This window comes from Anopheles merus, chromosome 3R (assembly GCF_017562075.2).
Source record: "Anopheles merus strain MAF chromosome 3R, AmerM5.1, whole genome shotgun sequence".
NCBI classification, from domain to species: Eukaryota; Metazoa; Arthropoda; class Insecta; order Diptera; family Culicidae; genus Anopheles; species Anopheles merus.
Window position 1 is genome coordinate 48,543,777 of NC_054084.1, and position 20,464 is coordinate 48,564,240.

A 20,464-nucleotide genomic window follows, 5' to 3' on the forward strand; every position below is an offset into this window, starting at 1 on the left:
TCAATTATCGTTCAACAGCCACAATCTTCCTATCTTCCAATACGGTCGGTCCAAGTACATTTTCGACTGTATGCAGCCCTATGTCGGTTATAGTATTGCAAATTTTGTGTTTTTTTTAAACTTCGATTTGTTGTTTGTTGGAGTAGCCTTCATCTTTGACGACTCCATACAAATAATAGCTCGATATTAGTTCGATTGCACCTCTTTGGAGGCAAAACAACATCAGTATTTGTCATTCGGTTAAAATTTAATGTCACAAAAGTTCTCATCTCCGATTGGTACGTTCATGTATTCACTTTATATGACTTGATGATTTTACATGATTTTTTTTTTCATTTTCAAAGAGAACCTAGACCTAATTGAAAAGTGACTTATAAGCGTGGATGTAGGTCGAAAGGTATTAGAGGACCCTCTAATGCCTTTCGACCTACATCCACGCTTAAAGGTCACTTTTCAATTAGGTCTAGGTTCTCGGTGCCTTAAATACGACAACTTTGCTTGTTGTTCAAACCACCAAGATGAAAAAGCAATAAGTTTTCATGAAAAAAATGTTTACGTACAATTTTCGCGCACATTATGCACCATTACCATGATTTTTAAAGTAACGACGCAATATTTTCCACCGATACTCGACGATTTTCGTTTATTGGAATAATATTACTAACCACCCGTCAGATATGTCATGTTATGTTCCATATGAAGTTTTACAACGCTTTTAGTAAACTACAAAAATAGTGTAGGCATAGGAATAAGAGTTTTTTTTTTGTTTAATTAATGCAAATATTAAAGTGAAAATTTTATGTCAATATTGAGTATCCGGGATGACCCGGTAGAATGTGAATGTCCAAGTTAACAATTAACAAGGATAACTGTTTAATATATGACTACATCACTTACATTAAGATATTCACTTACGCATAGTTCTCTAATTTGATATGACATAAATCTGTTAACCAAATCTGTTGCTGCGATAGTTAGTCAGCATGGACGGAATGCCTTCCTCAGAAGCAGGAGCAATTATGAACCCATATGTTAGTAGCTATGTTAAAAACTTCCAAATTTGAATTACTAACGCTGCCCCCATCACCATACAAAGCAACCAAATTTTGCACACATCTACACACACATAGTGCTCATAAATCTCATGGAAAGCTTTCTGTTAAACACACCACACCAATCAAGCTACGCAAACAAACGCATTCCGTCCTATTTAGTGAACAAAAACGGGCTTTGATTAGGGCGTCAATACGAACGCCCAACACCACTGTTTGCACTAGTCGTGGAAATGCATTAATTTCAATTTCCACCACCGCCAGAGTAGTGAGTTGAGCAGCCGTCCCTTAGAACGTCCGCAACGTATTTGGAGATTCAGCGTTTTGGGGCGAAACGAACGAGCCAAGCCTAAAAGGGGGAAAATGCAGTGCAACAGTGCCGCCGCTCGTACGCAAAAGCAAACGCAACAACAACAACAAAAAAACACTTCCATCCCAGGAAATATGTTACTATTTTGCACCCGTTAAATCTGTTTACACTCACTCAGCGCTCTGTACGCATGCGACTATGCACCGCTGAACGCCATCATCGATGCACGCGTACGATCGTCCATGCGGAAATGAAATAAACTTCTGGAAGTATGATGCCAGAAATGGAAAATAAAAAACAAACGACGTCCGCTCCTATGGCGGAAAAAAGCCCCGCCGGCACCAAATCTCCAGGAGGGAGGAGATGATACAAAAACACTGCAGCTCGATGCTGCCAAATCACCCGTTTAATTGGTACAAATTTAATCTGAACAAATTGAAAATCTATCTGATTGAAAATCGGCTGCAAATGATGGCAATGACAAAAACGATACAGCATGCTCGTGTGCTTTTTTATGGGGTCTGTATTCGGGAAAAAGCTATCACTTTTTTTCCTTTCCGATGGTCACGCGGAAAAAGTCTACCAATAAAATGACGAAAAGGCAGTTGTACAATTTTATTGCCCGCGCTTCTATTCACATGTTTCACAATAAAATCAAGAGAGAACAATCATAACTTGTACAAAGCTTTGCACTTCAGTGAAATTTCGTGAGGTATATCGCTGCTAAAGGTTATCAATTACTTGAATTATTCGTGTGGAATGGCTTGTAGACCGACGCACCTGAATTATTGTCACATGTTTTTTTTACTTAAAAAAATACATTTATATACCAGAAACTACTTTACCATTCTAGTGGATGAAGCGTTCTTTAGTAGGTAAACAAAACGTCCCACTTCAGCGTTCATCAATTATTAATCACCTTAAGCGGCGATTAAAAATATTGAACTTGACACTTGCGCTGTTTGCAATCGACGTCACGTTGCATTGTTGATCGATTTGGCCCCAGTTTATCAACGGCCTCCCTGTGCTGTGCCATTTCATCCATTAATTTGCTTATCTTGATTCCTGATTCTTGTTTCGGATAATCGAATCCCTCATCCAACTTCCACATCAATCAGTTGTGCAGCGATACTGTATCGCTGGCCGCTAGAACGGTTGTCCCTGCACAAACTGTCCGTGCTCTTCTTATCGCCAAAAGCTCACTCACCAGCAGCCACGTATACGTACCAAACTGCATTGATATGTGAAGTGAGCATAATTAAACCCAGCGGGCCCTATTAGCTGTGTGTGAGTTTTGTTGAATTTCACCAAATTTTGCCGGCGGCAATTGATATACGCCCGTAGGCTGGCAGAGAATGCGATAATCCGCCTTTCAGCGGGTCTGGACAATTCCGATACCGTACCGTATCTTGCTTTATGCTTGCTTGTTTCTGATCTTATAATTTCCTTTCGAAAGCAGTAGTGCCTTCTTCCGTGCACTGACCAAACCAGTCGGGAATCGGTTTGAATCATATTATATTTTCAATTATTTCCAGCGGCTTTTGTTCCTTTAATGAAGTTAATTGTTTCGAGATTAGCTTTCGTTCAATTTGTCTTGGCACGGCGACAGTGCCAGAAGAAGGATACCGTGGCCCACGCAAGCAACTGCCAACACAGTCAATGGTCCAACTTTTGTATCACGTAGGTTCGTTTAATTGAATCGCATACGATCAACTTGCGGCCACCGGCAGGCGATGCTGCCTCCAGCTGCATTCGCAACGCAGTATGGCCATATGGGGAAAAGTTAGGCAGCGATCGCTTTGCAAAGGGCACAATCCCGCTGTCGTTTGCAAGAATCGCTTTCGGTGCCCATTTGAGCAACAGATACACCTCCCCGGCTGTACCGTGTTCTCCCCACGGAATGTGCGCTTTGTGTGTCGTCTCGCGAAGCACGGGCGACCCATGGCCTCCCTCACCCCCCTTTCCTCTGCCCGAAAGAGGAGGAGAGGGGGGGGGGCAAAACATTAAAAAGCTGCTACCAGCGGATAATGTCCCGTAGGGCATGCGATGCTGGCTGTGAATTGTTTGATTAGAGATTTCGCCAGTTGATAATGTTTAAGGTTTGCGCCACCGTGCCAACCGCAACAATAATGATGCGGTTTTGTGGTTCCGATTCAAGCGCTTCCCCGCCAAACAGTTATCAGTGGGTGACCTTCCGGAGGCCGGAGGGGGAGAAGTTTCGTAAACCAAATTAAGACACGCATTTGGAGCGTCTTGAAGTCGACGTGCGTTACACTCTGTACGGAACCGCAGTCCGGATATTGAGTTCGTGAGACGATGTTGGCTATCCCGGGGGTAATCGAAACGGTGGTTTGTTGGAATGAAAACTAAACTATGCATATATGTAGATAATCTTTCATTAATCTTGCGGCAGACAAACAGCACGTGCTGATGTTATGCAGCAAATCATTCTCTGCTTTTGCGAATTGTATAACAACGCCAAATAATTCAAAATATGCATGGATTTACAACTAAAAATACAACTACAAATTCAGTCAGTCCTTGCTACGGAGTGACGGTCCATTGCAGGCTTAAACCCATAACAGGCATGTTATTGAGTCGTTCGAGTTGGCGATTGTACTACGGGAAAGCTCCGACAAACAAAATGCCTCTAAAATACTCTGTAAATCTCAAATATTGCAATCCAATTGCACAAATTGTAGTAAAAGAGAATCATAAAACGTTTGACCCGGCAATTGTAGCCTATTTGCTTGTAAATAAATGTATGAAGTAATTAAATGTAGGGTTAAAATTTTTTACTCTTTCACATTTTTTACGATTTAATATTTTGTACGAAACGAATCTGTGGCGTGTTGTAAATTAATTGGTAACAAATTAAGACATTTATTGAGATGAAAATAAAATTCAGTGCTCCATGGCTCAAAATGATTTCAGATTGCTTGAGAATGTCTTGATTGCTAATTTAAAACGAATTTATATTTAGACTTTTAAAGTGTCTTATTTCAGCGAATGACGTGTTATATGCTAAAAATGTCATTGGGAAAAATTTGAGTCGTATAGAATTACACTGTATTAAAGAACGTTAATTAACATAACAAAATTATACTAACTATTTAAAACTATAAAACATGGTTCTCCAAACTATGGTCCGCTGTCTTACTTGCCTATTACGAGGTCTACCAAGAAGTTATTAAAATGTTAACATAGATATGGCATAATTCTGGATATTTGTACCAAACATATATTTTTCTTTTTTTTAATGCAAATGTATCTTAAATATGAGAAAGCTGTAGACATTGTATATTTCCAGTTCGGAATTGCCTACCTAAACAAGACTTAAAAATTACCCCATTAGCTAAAGGTATTGTCAAATAGGCCCTCAATGAGATTAATAGCGAAGCAATGCGGCATGCGAACTGAATCTTTTGACCATAGTGTTTTTAAAAAGTGACATATGTTTCCTTTACAATTTTCCATGAAATACAAATGTTACACGTTATAGCTCTTTATAATTACCGATCGTGTCATTACTACCAATAGGGCCGGTTTCGTGGTACAGCTGTCAACTCGTGCGACTTAACAACATGCCCGTCACGGGTTCAAGCTCCAAATGGGCACGGTCCCTACGTTTTATGCTTTATATGTTTTACCATACATAGGACTAAATATCTTGCTATGGGTAATCAATAAGTCACTAAAAGTCAAATACACCAGTGGTACAGACAGGCTTTGATCGACAACGGTTGTTGAGCCAAATAAGAAGAAGAAGTCATGACTATTACACTTTTCCGTCAGCATCACACTTTATAATCTATTTACAGTATGATTGTCTAGTATGATTGTCTGTATAAAATCATTGTAATTACTGTGAAAATGCTACAGTCATATAATTCATTACAATTTACTACACCCAAAGACAGCCCCTTCTAAACATCTGCATTCTGAAAATCTCTTCTCTACCCATTGGCAGCATGTGTCCGCAATGTCATCATAAAAAATCTACTTCTTGCGGGTACATCACCAAACATCATCTCGCGGGGATGGCACAAATTTTGAACATTTTAGCTTCATTATTATTTTATACGACTACATTACAGACAGCGAACAGCGCACGACATGTAACTCTTTTGCTTATCTACCCCACACCGTTCCATTCCCATCCCGTGCCACGTGTTAGGTGTCGTTTCTTTTGCCAAAGATCCCCGTGAAATTGTACTCCACAGGGATGCACATTACTATGACGCTACTGTGCGGTGTTAGCGAGTAGTCGCACCCGGGTTTTTGGTTGACATTCGGTTTGGTAAGGCAAGAGAGCGCCCGAGCCAAGACATGACACGATCTTCAATTTCTCTCCAGTTTTGTCAAGCATTATCTGCTAACAGCATAATAAACATATAGACAATATAATATCACTTATGCTACCCTGCAGGCGGGCTGTTGTTTTGCCATCGCGACAAACCACCGTACCTTGACGTACCGTGGCCCCAACAGAGAAACTCTCTCGCGTTGCGTTGCGCTCCAACCACAATCTGCGTTTAGAATGCACGGCTAGAACCTTCGCAACCACCAAATAGCACTCTCCGCAAAGTCTGTAAATGGGGGTGTGGTGAAGGTGCAAAGGGTGGTTTGTAGGGGCGCAAACGGGGAGAAAAACATTCCTTACCCACGAACGGCTCTCGAGTAGCTTACGCTTGGGGGTGTTGCTGCACGCCGCGTACAGGCTGCAACCTTTTCCTTGTTGTTCGGGTGTCAGCGCCAGTAGGGATAGCATAAACATATCACCGGGCACACGTACATGGAAGCATGAAGCGATGAAATTTCCCACCGTATTCAACACTCTACACAATGCTCGCCAACTCAGTTTTATTATCTGTCACGGTGAGAGGTCTGTTGCGTTCTTATCTTTGTGTAATATAGCAGCTCCTGATTTGCGTGAGCAAGCAACAATGCAAGCTACAAAGAAACAGTATTTTGTGTATTACTTACATTTTACAACATACAGAAAATCACCACCATTTTCGATACTTTTGGTCTATCTCAAGAAGAAACTATGCTTCGTTTAACATTGAACCCTTTAGCGGATACAACTTCTACAGGAAATGAAATCAATTCAATTTAAAACGTTTGTGTACTACAGCAAAATGACAACATCTGAAACTTCACACAAGAATTGTAAAGTATTTGCTTGAGATTCGTTCGGGTTAGGTTCGGGCGGTGCAAGTAAATCTTCTACGAAACTAAGTAAGACCTCCATAGCATTTTCTATTCAACCTTACACCCGAGCAAAAGGGGTTCCTTGGGGCGAATGTGGTTCTAGTTGTTTCAGTTCCCGGCACCATCCCGTTCAACCTAAATGAGTGGATGTTGATGGTAAGCGTAAGCGAGTTCCCGAGAGCAGTACATAAAATGTTAAAATATTGTTGTTCTTTTCGATTCTCCTCCAGCTCGATGTTGCTGTGGCCCGCAAGATTCACCACTGTCTATCCTCATGCCGCCCGACCCAACTACAGCGCGACTATGGCTACCAAAAATGTGTAATTTTGTTGTGCCACCGTCAGCTACTAGCGAAATCCACCCGAGGCTTATCCCGGGACCCTCCAACACCTTTCGGTTCTGTAAGTGAACCTTTTGCTGGAAGGTGGTACATCTGCATCTAGTGGCGTTGTTTTCACTACACTCGTGTATGTGTTGCATCTGATATGCCTGGTACTGCTCTCGCTGCACCCCAATCCAGTACACGTGCCCACCCGCTACCCGTTAGCCGGTATAATCCTTGATATGGAAATACGGGCACCAACACAGGCCAGGACACGGCGATCCGCGTACAACAAAAGCTGCCTCAGCGGCAATGTTAATGAAGAACTGCTTATTAGTGCATCGTGCTGAGCTGTTGCTGCTGCTGTTGCTATCCGGAACCTTGCAGGGACCGGAAAGAAACAAATTAACGCACCGCGAAGCGCAGAAAGCGTCTTCCTCGTCGTCGTCGTCGTTTTCTGCCAAGACGCCTATGAAAAGAGAGCGAAACTTTGCCGCCAACTAATTATTAAGCAATGCACAGCTCACTGTCTGATTGTAGTGAGTTAATTTCCAAGAAAAATGTTACAAACGTTCAGCGAGCTTTGTTATATTATGTTATTTAGTTTGAACATGCCGCAACGCACAGCCTGTAAAGAATATGAACGTCTCAGGAAAGATTTTGTTTTAAAATGGAACACTATGTGAATGATAAAATAATATATATGCATTGCATGGAATTTCACCAGAGAACTTTAAATAGCCATTCTCATAGCAAGAACAAAAGAAAAATACATGAAACGCCTGTCTCTTAGTAATGTCGTCAATTATGTCAACTAATGAAGACGGATTCAAATGGATTTCGTAATGGATTCAAAGCTTTAAATGATTTGAGTAAACCAATCAAATCACAGATAACCTAATCTGTAAGTGTGGCTGACCAGATCAGAGGTGAAACCGACAACTGTGTTTGCATCAAAACTAACTTTTCAAGAAAATGGAAGACATTTTATTTTCCGGATTGAAGAGTAGCAATTTTCTGAAAGAAGGAATATTTTTTTTCCCTCAAATTACACTTCTCAATATTTTAAGTTATCTACATATCCCGCGCAACAACATCCTTAACCTGCTGATGGAGTGCCCGAAACCGCTCACGGTCTCGCGCCTTCGTCTGCCAGTCTGTTATGTCATTCACGCCAACTTGACGCCTCTGTCCTTGTGCTGTCGCTTGGAAAAAAATAGGAACTGGGTTGTCCGGTTTCGTATGTATAACATGGTCCAGGAGTATAACTTGTATCGGCTCCTCCATTGATCCTCTACACATATGGGGACAAAAATCCTTCTGAACATCTTCGTTTCGAACGCGTCCACGATGGTTTTGTCAGTTTTGGATTCTTCTTCTTCTTCTTCTTCTTTGGCTCAACAACCATTGTCGGTCAAGGCCTGCCTGCACCACTTGTGGGTTTGGCTCTCAGTGACTAATTGATTTCCCCCCAAAGCAGGATAGTCAGTCCTACGTATGGCGGCACGGTCCATTTGGGGATTGAACCCATGACGGGCATGTTGTTCAGTCGCACGAGTTGACGACTGTACTACGAGACCGGCAGTTTTGGATAGTCTTTATTAATTCATCTATGGACAGGATTCATCTAAATAGGAGAATCGCAGAGCAATAAGTCTGCTGGCAACGATGGGCTGGCGGCCGGATGGGCTCGTCAAGATGGGGCCGGAGAGTCTTGCCGTCGAAATGCACCAGAAATGATCGCGAGAATTTAGGAACAGAAAGAACTATCGAAGAAATAGACGCTGGATGTCATTCAACCAGTCTATAAAAAGGACGACAGGCAGAAATGCTCTAATTTTCGTGTCATCACAGATTCTGTACTGCAGACCTGCACCCCTTGCTACAAATTTGATCGGCAGCTATCAAGCTGGGTTTTTTTAAAGGCAAATCTACAACTGACCAAATTTTTACTCTTGGGCAGATCTTCCAAAAGTGTTGAGAGTGCCAGACTTCAAAGCGGCCTACGACACTTTAGACTGGTATGAGCATCATAACGCGGTAGCGCTTTCCTCGGAAATTGATCCGACTGTTAGAGGCCACCATGAACGAGGTGCAATGCAAGTTGACAGTGTCTTAAGCTCACAGGGGTCTGAGGCAACGTGACGGACTCTCCTGTCTGCTCTTCAGCATCGCCCTAGAAGGTGTCATTCGAAGCGCGGGACTAGACAACAACAACATCGGCAGGACAACAGCGAAGGTATGTGAGGCCTACACCCGACTCAAACGCGAAGCAGCAAGAATAGAATTGAGAATCAATGCGTCAAAGACGAAGTACCTGCTTGATGGAGACCGAGACCAACTGGAAAGCAGTGTACTAATTGAGAGCAACAATATCGAGGTAGTAAAGGAATTCTGCTATCTTGGGACGGTCGTTACTTCGAAAAACGACATCAGCAGCGAAATCCGGAGACGCATTGTTCAGGCAAATCGTGCATACTATGAGCTTCACCGTCTGCTAAGATCCAAAAGATTTCAAGACCGCACGAAATGTGAGACATACCACACATTGATTCGTCCAGTGAACCTCTATGGACACGAGACTTGGACCATTCGAGCTGACGATGCAATCACTCTGGGCGTGTTTGAGCGACGCATCTTTGGCCGTGTGTTCGGGAAAGGAGTTTGGAGGAGAAGGATGAACCACGACCTTGCTGAGCTGTACGGCTAACCGAAGGCTGGCAAGATACTATAGCTGGGGCATGTCATAAGGATGCCGGACTGATGCCCCACCACGAAGGTGTTCGACAGCGACCCACAGTTCGGCACGAGTCGCAGAGGAGTACAGCGAACTCTATGGCTGGATCAGGTGAAGCGAGACCTGTCGGAGATCGAGTATCTACATGGATGGGAGGCTGCAGCCATGGACCGAGCATGTTGGAGAATGGTTGTTGACCGGGGCATGTCACGTCGACATCCTCTATGTTTTGTCTTTTCAGACATTTATGAAAATAAAAAAATAATTCTAAATACGTATGGTACATCCACAATACTCGTAAAAAATAACGTGGTGATGCTATTTTAATTTCACGCAGTCTATAGATGCGATATAGTCTCAGCTTTGAGGGAATTCTTTGATGTGAACTGCTTTCTCAGGCTATATCAGTTTGATCGGGATTTTAAATAAGCTCATTGCGTCGTACAGTTTTACCTTGGCTATGCTTATTATTAACCACATTGATTAAATTATATGTGGTTTTATAACAAACGAATATTAAAATTATACATTCTTCTTATTTCAGATGACTATTCGGATAACAATTTGTGGGGTATGGAAAAAAGACCGAAGACAAATGAAAGTTGCGTATAAAAAATAATCCATAGCAAATAGTACTTAAAGAGCGAAACAATCAATACCAACAATGATTGTGTTCATGCGTATAATGGAAACCAAATATTCATGTTCATCCGGAAGGTATGCGGCTTATATCTATATACATTCGCACTGCCTGGAATAGTAAAGACCTTTCGTGTGTGTGTGTGTGTGTGTGTGTGTGTGTGTGTGTGTGTGTGTGTGTGTGTGTGTGTGTGTGTGTGTGTGTGTGTGTGTGTGTGTGTGTGTGTGTGTGTGTGTGTGTGTGTGTGTGTGTGAACGCGTGAGTAGTGGTAGGCAACATCGGTAGGTATCAATGACCATAAATAACTATAACCTCGCTGAATTTGTGCCTTTGCAACATTGGTGCGCGAAAGGAATGTGTTTTTACCCCTTTCTTTCTCTCTGCCGCTCTGTTTAAACCAATCGGCTGTGCTGTGCCGCCGCACTCACTGATTATTAATAGGGCCAGGGCCAATTTTATGCCATCCTGTCGGGCGGTGTGCAGTTCTAAAACAATCCCCAAACTGCAGCATCCCTTCCGCTTGTGTAGCTTTTTGATGATGATGCTGCTGTTATTATTTCAAAGCTGAATCAATTTTTGCACCATTCCCCCAAAAACCTATAAATATTATTTTGTCGCCAGTAGTTGCTAGAATGCATCCACCATCACTTTCCTACAACACAATGGCTTGGAGGGAGGGGGTGGGGGCGTAGACAAACAAGGAAATAATAGTTTGTATTTTCATACCGTACCGTTTTGCTATTATGCTCCGATCCCACTAATCCAAAGTATCTTCGATATTGCTTTACGGGTCAAACTGCTGCCCACCGCCACCCATAGCAAAAAAAAGGGTCAAATTAATATGTGGAACCGTTGCAGCGATGACGCATTCGTAGCTGCAACTACCGACACCTCCCCGCTTTTATCCCTGTTAGGGAAAAATGGATTGAGCGGGTAATGCAAACGTTTCAATAAGACTATGTTTGTTTCTTCCCCTCTCCAACATTCAATATCCCTCCATTGAAAATAGTTCAGATTTATTCTGATACCTTCCACCCATTTGTGAGAGGCAGCCCAATAGTTGTGCCAACGAGTGCAAAGTGGTATAAAATTTAATGAAACAAAATAACCAGTTGATGCGTTAGTGGGAATGCAAATTCGAGTTACTAACGTGAGAGAAGGAATGAAGCGAACATGCGTACAATTATCCATGCACGTGGAACCGTTAAACGGAAATCAGCTCAAGTATAAAAAGAAAAACGATCACAAAGGAGCGCACGCATAAGCGCACGTCATCGGTGCAGGACAGTGCATATGTGAGAGTTCATCATCATCGTGGTGCTGGCTACAGCGGAAGGAATGCACCCAGGGAATGTACGGGGTTGTGGCAAACGATCAACAACAGCAAAAAAAGGATAAAGGAATGGAATTAATTTATTTCAACTCACAATTGCATCCAACATATCTACCCATACTAAACCGATGCACCAGCGCGAGGAAATGAGAGAATGGGAAAGGCAAATAAATGTATCGCGGGACTGTCTGTGCTACTGGGGGTTTTGGTTTGAGTGTGTGTGTGTCAGGGTAGGTGTAATTTAACGCCCTGCTTCAGCTTGAGTTTGTTTAAAATTAAAGCCCCAAGCAGCTTCGTTGCCCATCCCTCATCCGATGCCATTTCCGACTGCAGTCCAGTGAAAGGATTGCACTGGTGCGTGTAAAATTCTATTATCAACACACAACTACTATACACATATTCGCTTTAATTATGTCCTAATGTGCTTCCGGCCAGCGAGTACCGAGAGCGAGCACTATTGCTTCATGCAACGAACACCACCACCAGCAATAGCACTCTGTACCGATTCAGTTCATCATCTGTGAAAATTGTTCTGGCGCTTTTGGAAACGTACGCAGGATCCTAGATTCCGGCACCCTCATTAACGATGGTGAAAATACTTAATTGAATACACTATGAACCGTTATTAATAAAGTTAAGGGTGGTTTGGTTCGGTGAGTAACGGGCGAGCTTTGCACACGTGGGGACACTTTCAATTGACATTCGGCCGGGATTAGGTTAATCACCGCCGTACACTCCACGCTAATCATTCGATTGAATCACGCTGATTAAGTTTATACGCGAGGATTTAATCAACTCACATTATGGCCAATGATCCTTAACCTTGTGGATGTTTATGTGGCGAGGTTTGGAGGTTTGTGCGCGGCAGAAGAATGGCAGCGAGTAGAAAGCGTGAACTAATTAGTTGGACCGGGATAGACTGGAGCTATTGTGTTTGGTTGACCTTGAGGAACTGTAAAAAAAAATCGTTGTATCTTGTTTTAAATGTATTTTGTCCGCGTTTTGATGCAATGTTTTATTAAAGTTGTTTATGGTGGTTAAATGTTGTACGATTCGAATATTCTTTAGCGTTACTAGCTTATTTTGACCTTATTGCTTTCCAATTTCAGTCAATTGATTTTTTTTAAATTTTATCTATTATTATTTTGAGTTATTGAAAATGTATTTAATATAAAGATGAACTGAAGCTGACAGTTTCTTCTTCATTTTGCTCAACAAGCGTTTTTGGTCAAGGCCGGCCTGTACCACCACTTGTGGGCTTGACTTTGAGTGACTTATTCATTACCCCCATAGCAGGATAGTCAGTCCTACGTATGGCGGCACGGTCCATTTGGGGCTTGAACCCATGACGGGCGTGTTGTTAAGTCGTTCAAGTTGACGAGGTTGGCAGTTTAACAGTATCAAAATTGAACTAATACAACCAAAGCCCTACCATTCAAAGAAGACACAATAATTTAATGAATGAAAAAATTAGACAGAAATGAAACAAAAAAGAGAAGCAGGCTAATATGAACAAAATTTAACTGAGAATGAACTAAACAAGACAACTAAGAGAGAAATAAAGTGAAAAGGGTTTGGGAAACAAGCGTGAAAGTAAAAGTAAAAAAGGAACAACATATTCAGTACAACAGAACATATAATCTAGAAGAGACAGTTAGCAAGGACGCGAAGAGTCTGAGGTCCTGTTGATCGTTCGGATCTCTTGATGCCAATGGCTCGATGGAGAGTAGAGTTGGGCAAAACGCACAAAAAAGCGGAACTGGGTCCGGACGATTCCAACAAATTTCGGACCCAGTTCCGAAGGGTAGGTTCTATCCGACAAGCCGGAACCGCCCGGAATCGTCCGGAATCGTCCGGAATCGTCCGGAATCGATCGGAATCGCCCGGAATCGAACGGAATCGCCCGGAATCGCCGTAATTGAGCGGAATCGTCTGAAATCGTCGGAATAGTCGGAATTCCATTTCATTTCATGTCATTTATTCAGTGCATAACATAATACAAATAGATACAAACAGTAACACAAGAAGCTAGCGTGATGTCGAACGATATTGAGGAACTCAGCGATATTCCTGGCTTAAATGTACGACAGACAGCATTGAAATATGCGCGGCGGCCGGAAAGTGAACTCGAATCTTCTTGATTTGTCGGAACAGTCGGAATCGACCGGAATCGTCCGGAAACGTCGAAATCATCCGCAATCGACCGGAATCGACCCGAATCGTCCGGAATTGTGCGGAATCGTAGTCAATCAATAGTAGTGAATGTGAGAAGCCAGTGTCTTACTTCTCCCTGATTTTGATACAATGTTTTGTTAATTAATTCGCTTTCACTCCGTCATTTTATTTTTTAGAAAAAAATTGTTACAACTAAAAATAATAAACTAAATGTAATCAACCCACCAGCCAATTTGACGAGTTCCGTAGAGATAGTTATACCACATATGTGGAAATCTATGAAACTTAAGAAAATAATACTTATGCTATAAACTTATAGTATGTTATGATGAATTTACGAAAAGAAAAAAAAATTGAAATTAAACAAAAGGTATTGTTCGTATTTCACTGCAAAGTTCAAATTCCGTCAAATTGACGGGTTCCGTAAACCTAGTGTTAATCAACAACTAATAACATTCTTATATCTGTACTATTTTGATTTCTTAAGCTACGCACGGCTCTAATTATGAACACAGCTATCAAGTCGTACGACTTTAATAACATGTCCTTTGTAGGTTTGGTTCCTAAGATCTTTTGTTCCGGGTTCCGGATAAGCTCTTTTGATGCCAATATACTAAGAGGTTCCATGAACGCTCCAAACATTTTCGGGAAGCCATACTTGCCGGAGGTGCATGCAAAGCAATGACGGAGGAAGTGATATATGTATTAAATGTGGCTTGTCACATTCTCTACTATCGATTGACTACGATTCCGAACGATTCCAGACGATTCCGAACGATTCCGGTCGATTCCGGGCGATTCCAGCCGATTCAGGTCGATTCCGACTTTTCCGACGATTCCGGACGATTACGCCGATCCTGGACGATTCCGACGATTCCGGACGATTCCGGCAGATTCTGGAAGATTCCGGACGATTCCAGACGATTCCGGTGGAACTAGCGATTCTTTCTCTATGGAATCGGAATCGGAATTATACATGCAGGAACCGGAGCGGAACCGTGGGTGCGATCCGGAGAACCCATCTCTAATGGAGAGATCTAGCTGCGTAGACCTCGAGATTAGTGACGTGCTGTATGGAGAAAAATTGGAACCACTAGATCCACCCGGAGTCGGAGTCGTCTGGAGTCGTTCGAAGTGGTCCGGAATCGCCTGGAGTCGTCTGGAGTCGTCCGGAATCGCCCGGAGTCGTTCGGAGTCGTCTGGAGTCGTTCGGAGTCGTCCGGAGTCGTTCGGAGTCGTTTGGAGTCGTCGAAGTCGTCCACAGTCGTCCGGAGTCGTTCGGAATCGGAGTTGGTCGGAGTCAACAGGAGCTGTGTGGCTTAATGTGCTTGTGATCAGACATTTCCTTTCGTTGTGCTTTTTTGTCTTTCACTTTGCGCGAGCACTTCCTACACAAGCCGACCTCGGCCGACTCCAGATAACTCCGGATGACTTCGTCTGCAGCCGATTCTGGATGACTCCAGACGACTCCGGACGATTCCGAACGACTCCGGACGACTGCAGACGACTCCAGTCGAACCCAACTCCGGGTGATTCCGAACGACTCCGGGCGACTCCGACTCCGGGCGACTTCGACTCCAGGCGACTCCGGGCGATTCCGGACGACTCCGGACGATTCCGGGCCATTTCGAACGATTCCGAACGACTCTAGATATTGCAGCGTGGACCTCCCTTCCGGAGTCGATTCCGAATTTATCGGAGTCGGATCGGAGTCGACTCCGGATTTTTGCTAACTTTACCCATTACTACTCGAGATCATCAAGATGACCTTAGAGACTGTGGCAGTCGGCAAGAGATTCAAGGTCTTGCAAATTACATTGCTATTCGTAATTGAACATGTGTTGAACATGTGAGATGTCAATCGTCGGAAAATGGAAACCTATTAAAGCTCTTTTGGATTTTTTTTTCTAAACGCATCGTTAACGCATATTCCAATAAGGTTCGCACTAAAGGACAGTGTAGAACTCTGAGGCAAACTGGATCGTGGACATCACTGATTAACCGATGAATTAACTATACAGGGTATATCAGTCCAATAAACAACTTTCCATTAGTTCATAACAATCGTCTTTTTGAATAGAAATTGGTAAACCCTGTCCTAGTACCGCTTGCTATGCACACCTTATATTTACACCTATCATCCCACTTTGAGTCATTTTGGATAGTTCTGTAGACCACTTATTGGAAATATTTTTTCACACATTGTTAATGACATTCTTTAGTTATGTTTCTATAAAAAAATAGGGCAGATACCCTCAAACAATCTTGAAAACTCATGCATAATGTAACAAAATGTGTGAAATTTTTACGATCCACTGAAAGTCGGACAGTTTCTATTCCTTATCAAAAATGCCCACGTAGCATCCCTTTAATGGCCAACAAAGCCACTGAATAATTATAGTAGTTAGCCATTTTTGTTAGTTAAATGGCTACATAGGTACTCAATGACGGATCAACACGATTTGAGGCCCTACGCGCTCACACGATTGTAGCCCTTTCTGAAATGTCGAGCGAGAAGGTTTAAGAGGAATTCTAAACCAGAGAAAGATTGAACAGCAAATTTACTTGGGAGCGGGGGTGGGGGTCCTTTTCTCGGGGCCTGCTCAAGACGTCGGGGCCTCACGCGGCCGTTTAGTTTGCGAAGTGCTTAATATGCCCCTGTTAGTACTTCATGTGAGTGTTTAATAATCTTAGTTTAAAGTACCAATTCTAAAAATTATCAAAATGACTATGCTTAATTTTACATGATTTTGTTTAGAAAGCTGTAGGATTTTTTGCACCAGTGTATTCAAAGAGTATCCTAATCGATATGTGAAGTATACCATTATCCAGTGTATAGAAATAGCCAGAATGGCTCAAAATAAGAAAAACTAAGTGTCCGATTTTAGTGTGAGCGCCACTGCTAGTGTTCATTTAGGAACGGGTTGTTTAACATTAAACATAACATGTCCAACCCATCAAACTCATTGCACCACTGGAGATCAATCTTCCCTCTGCACATAAAGAGCAGAAAATACGTCTGATCATTTTCTAGATTGCCACTAAGAAATTTTATCAAATTTTGACATAGATTTTGGAGCTGTCAGTTAGCGAGTACTGAAACTATACAGGTACGTTACGGTTAAATCTGTGAGCTATACGTGCTATTAAAGGTTAAAAAATGGGCTAATAGAACGTACGCGCAATCAGCGAAGCAAGAGCTTTGAAAAAAGTGGATGATGCCATAGCACCTCTAAGCATGAACCTCGAAGCTCTACAAGAAATTCGGTGGCTAGGGAACGGTAAGCAATGCTACCACTATTCCATCTATTCCAGCTGCCACAACCGCCACCACGTGCTCAGAACGGGTATCGCCTTAGGTCCCTGGCTGAAATCTGCAATCATAGATTTCAAGGCTATAAACAATAGGTTATGCACCCTGCACCCATGGTAGACAAATATTTGGACAAAAGCCTTATAAACGTTCACGACCCTTCCAAAAACAAAGAGGAAGATAAGCCTGTTTTACGGCCGCCTCGTTAGAATCATGAATGCCTGCCCCAGGCATGACCTCATAATCATCCTGGGGGACTTCAACGCAAAAGTCAGTAGGGAGCAAATGCACCGCCAATACACTGGCTGTCACAGTCTGCAGTCAGCACAGCAACGATAATGGTAGTAGATTGGTTCAGTTCGCTGAAACGAACAATCTGGTCATTGGAAGTACCAAATTTGCGCGCACGGACATTCACCAGATCACGTAGACGTCTCCGGATGGAGAAACGTTGAACCAGATCACCTAAATTTAGCCTTTTAGCATCGACTACGTAAGCCAGATTATTTAGCAGATTTAGCAGATCAACTACGCAAGCCGCCGACGTAAGTCGCGTCTGTTAAACGTCAGATCTTATCGAGGAGCCAATATCGATTCCGATCACTACTTGGTTGGCTTAGTGATACGTTATAGAATCGCCCGCGCCAATGGGGGCGGAGAAAACAAGCGGACCCTCTGAAGGACGATACCGTCCAACAGACATTCAAAGCCGCTTTAGACGAGTCTCTATTACCAGAAAGCACATATGAAACTACGAGCGAGAGGTGGAACAAACCCTGCTGTAGCAACAAGGATGTAGATCTGATTAGTAACCTGCAAGAGGTCCACTCGTGGTGGGCTCAGTATTTTGATGAACTATGTAACGGTGTTGAATACCGCCTACAAAATAATCTCCCTGATCCTTCAGGATCATCTTGTCCCTCGCATCGAACAGAAGGTTGGAAACTATCAAAGAGTATGCCGAAACGGAAAATCAACCACTGATTAGATGTTCACCATGCGGCAGATCTTGAAATACAGAACAATACAGACACAACACGTACCAACTCTTCATTGACTTCAAAGCTGCATATAATAGCATAGCCAGGGTAAAACTATACGACTCTATGAGCTCTTTTGGAATCCCGGCCAAACAGGGTAGTTAGAATGACTATGACCGACGTCAATTGCCAGGTGAAGGTGGATGGATAACTCTCAGGATATTTCGCTACCACCTCTACGCCAGGGGGAAGGGCTTGCCTGTCTCCTATTCAACTTGGCGCTAAAGAGGGCTATTCGCGACTCGAGGGTGTAAACTACGGGAACCATCTTCTATTAGTCAACCAAGATCCTGGCATACGCTGATGATATAGACATCATTGGTTTGCGGCTCTCCTATGTAGCAGAAGCCTACCAAGGGATCAAGCAGGCAACAGAGAACCTCAGATTGCATATAAACGAGGCAAAGACCCAGTTGATGGTGGCAACATCAGCGGGCCTACCAATAAATAATCAGAATCTACGTAGGCGTGACGTACAGATAGATGAACGCACTTTTAAAGTCGTCCCACAATTCACCTACCTTGGGTCAAAGGACAGCAACGAAAATAGCATAAAAGCTGAGTTGGGCGCAAGGATGCTGGCTGCCAATCGAACATTCAACAGCCTGAAAAATTAGTTCACCTCAAAAAACCTGCCGCGACGGACGAAGCTTGGACTATATAGCACCTATATAGTACCGGTACTCACATACGTCTCTGAGACATGGACACTGTTCAAATCTGACGAAACCCTCTTAGCCGCGTTTGAGAGGAAGATGCTCAGAAGTATACTTGGCCCCGTATGTGTGGAAGGACAATGGAGGAGCCGTTAAAACAACGAGCTATACGAGATACTATCCTATCGTGCAGCGTATCAAGCTCGCCAGGCTCCGGTGGACTGGTCCTGTTGTACGCATGGAAACGGACGACCGTAAAATCTTTTAAGGCCTTCCACAAGGACAGAGGACGCGTGGAAGGCCCAAATTAAGGTTGCAAGTAATCCGTGAACGATTTCGGACACTCCTGAGACAGGCCAAAACTGCAAAGCGGTTGTAGCGTCGGATAAGCGACGGACATTAGTGTTTAGCTGCATTCGAACGGTTACACCTGTTGGGTGAATTTCTAACGGGTAATCCTTATCGGGAGGTTCATCCCGGAAACATTATTTTGTTAAAATTGTTTGATCAATATAGGCATACGAATGAATTAGGCACCACCTGTTCATCAACTTCAAGGCGACCTACGACACCATGCACCGGAATGAGCTATGGAACATCATGCAGCGCAACCTCTTACCAGCCATCATCAACGGAGTACAGTGCAAACACCTGACTCAAACGCGAAGCAGCAAGAATTGGACTGAGAATCAATGAGACGAAGACGAAATAGCTGCTTGCCGGAGCTTCAGCGTTCGTTTAGTTGACGGCGACAGCCTAGGGAAAGTAGAGTAGTAGATATATATCGTACATTGCTTCGTTCGATGGTACTTTATGGACATAAGTCTTGGGCCATCCGAGCGGAGGATGCAAACACTCGGGGCGTGTTTGAGCGACGTATGGAACCCTGATGTCCCTGCAAAACGGTGTTTGACAGCGACCTGAAGTTAAGCACAAGGCGCCGGGGAGTACAGCGAGGACGATGGATAGATCAGATAAAGGTATTGGTTCGGGGATACACGGTTTTTAAAATTGTACAGTTAATATGTCAAAAATCAGTACAATTCATTAAAATCAAAATTTTCCATTTATAACATGTATTTTAGCTGAAAAACGTGGTGTTCCGCCTTCAGCGGATATTTGTTTTGTGCGGATGACTTGGGAACGCCTTGCCCCGCTTATCTTGCAAACAGATCGTACAAACAACTTGCTGTTTTAGTTTTTTTTAAATTAATTATTTATTATTATAGTTATTCAGGTTATGTGAGTTATATGATGAAAATAGTATAGGGGATTCAAACAGTTTGTCATATATTCTGAAGAGTTTTGATACGTAGTTTGATGTGTAGGGCATTTGAAAAAATGAACTTAATATTCCCGTCGTAGGTTCAAACCTAGAGTTACAGCAGAGCATAGGAGTTGCATTATTCAGTGTAGCCAGATCATTTTGGTGGTTATAGGAACACTATCATTTTATCGGTAGTTTTCGGCAGGAGCTTTTGGTAGTTATCGGTAGGGAGGTGGGAGCTGTTCTGCAAAACGATCATCCGTACCGGTGAACTCGTTCGTCGAAACATTCGTCGCTCATGAGTGGACTGTCGAACTGATAACGGCTACAACAATCCTCGTAGTTTGATGTGTAGGGCATTTGAAGAAATTAACTTACTGTTATGCAAAACGATCATCCGTACCG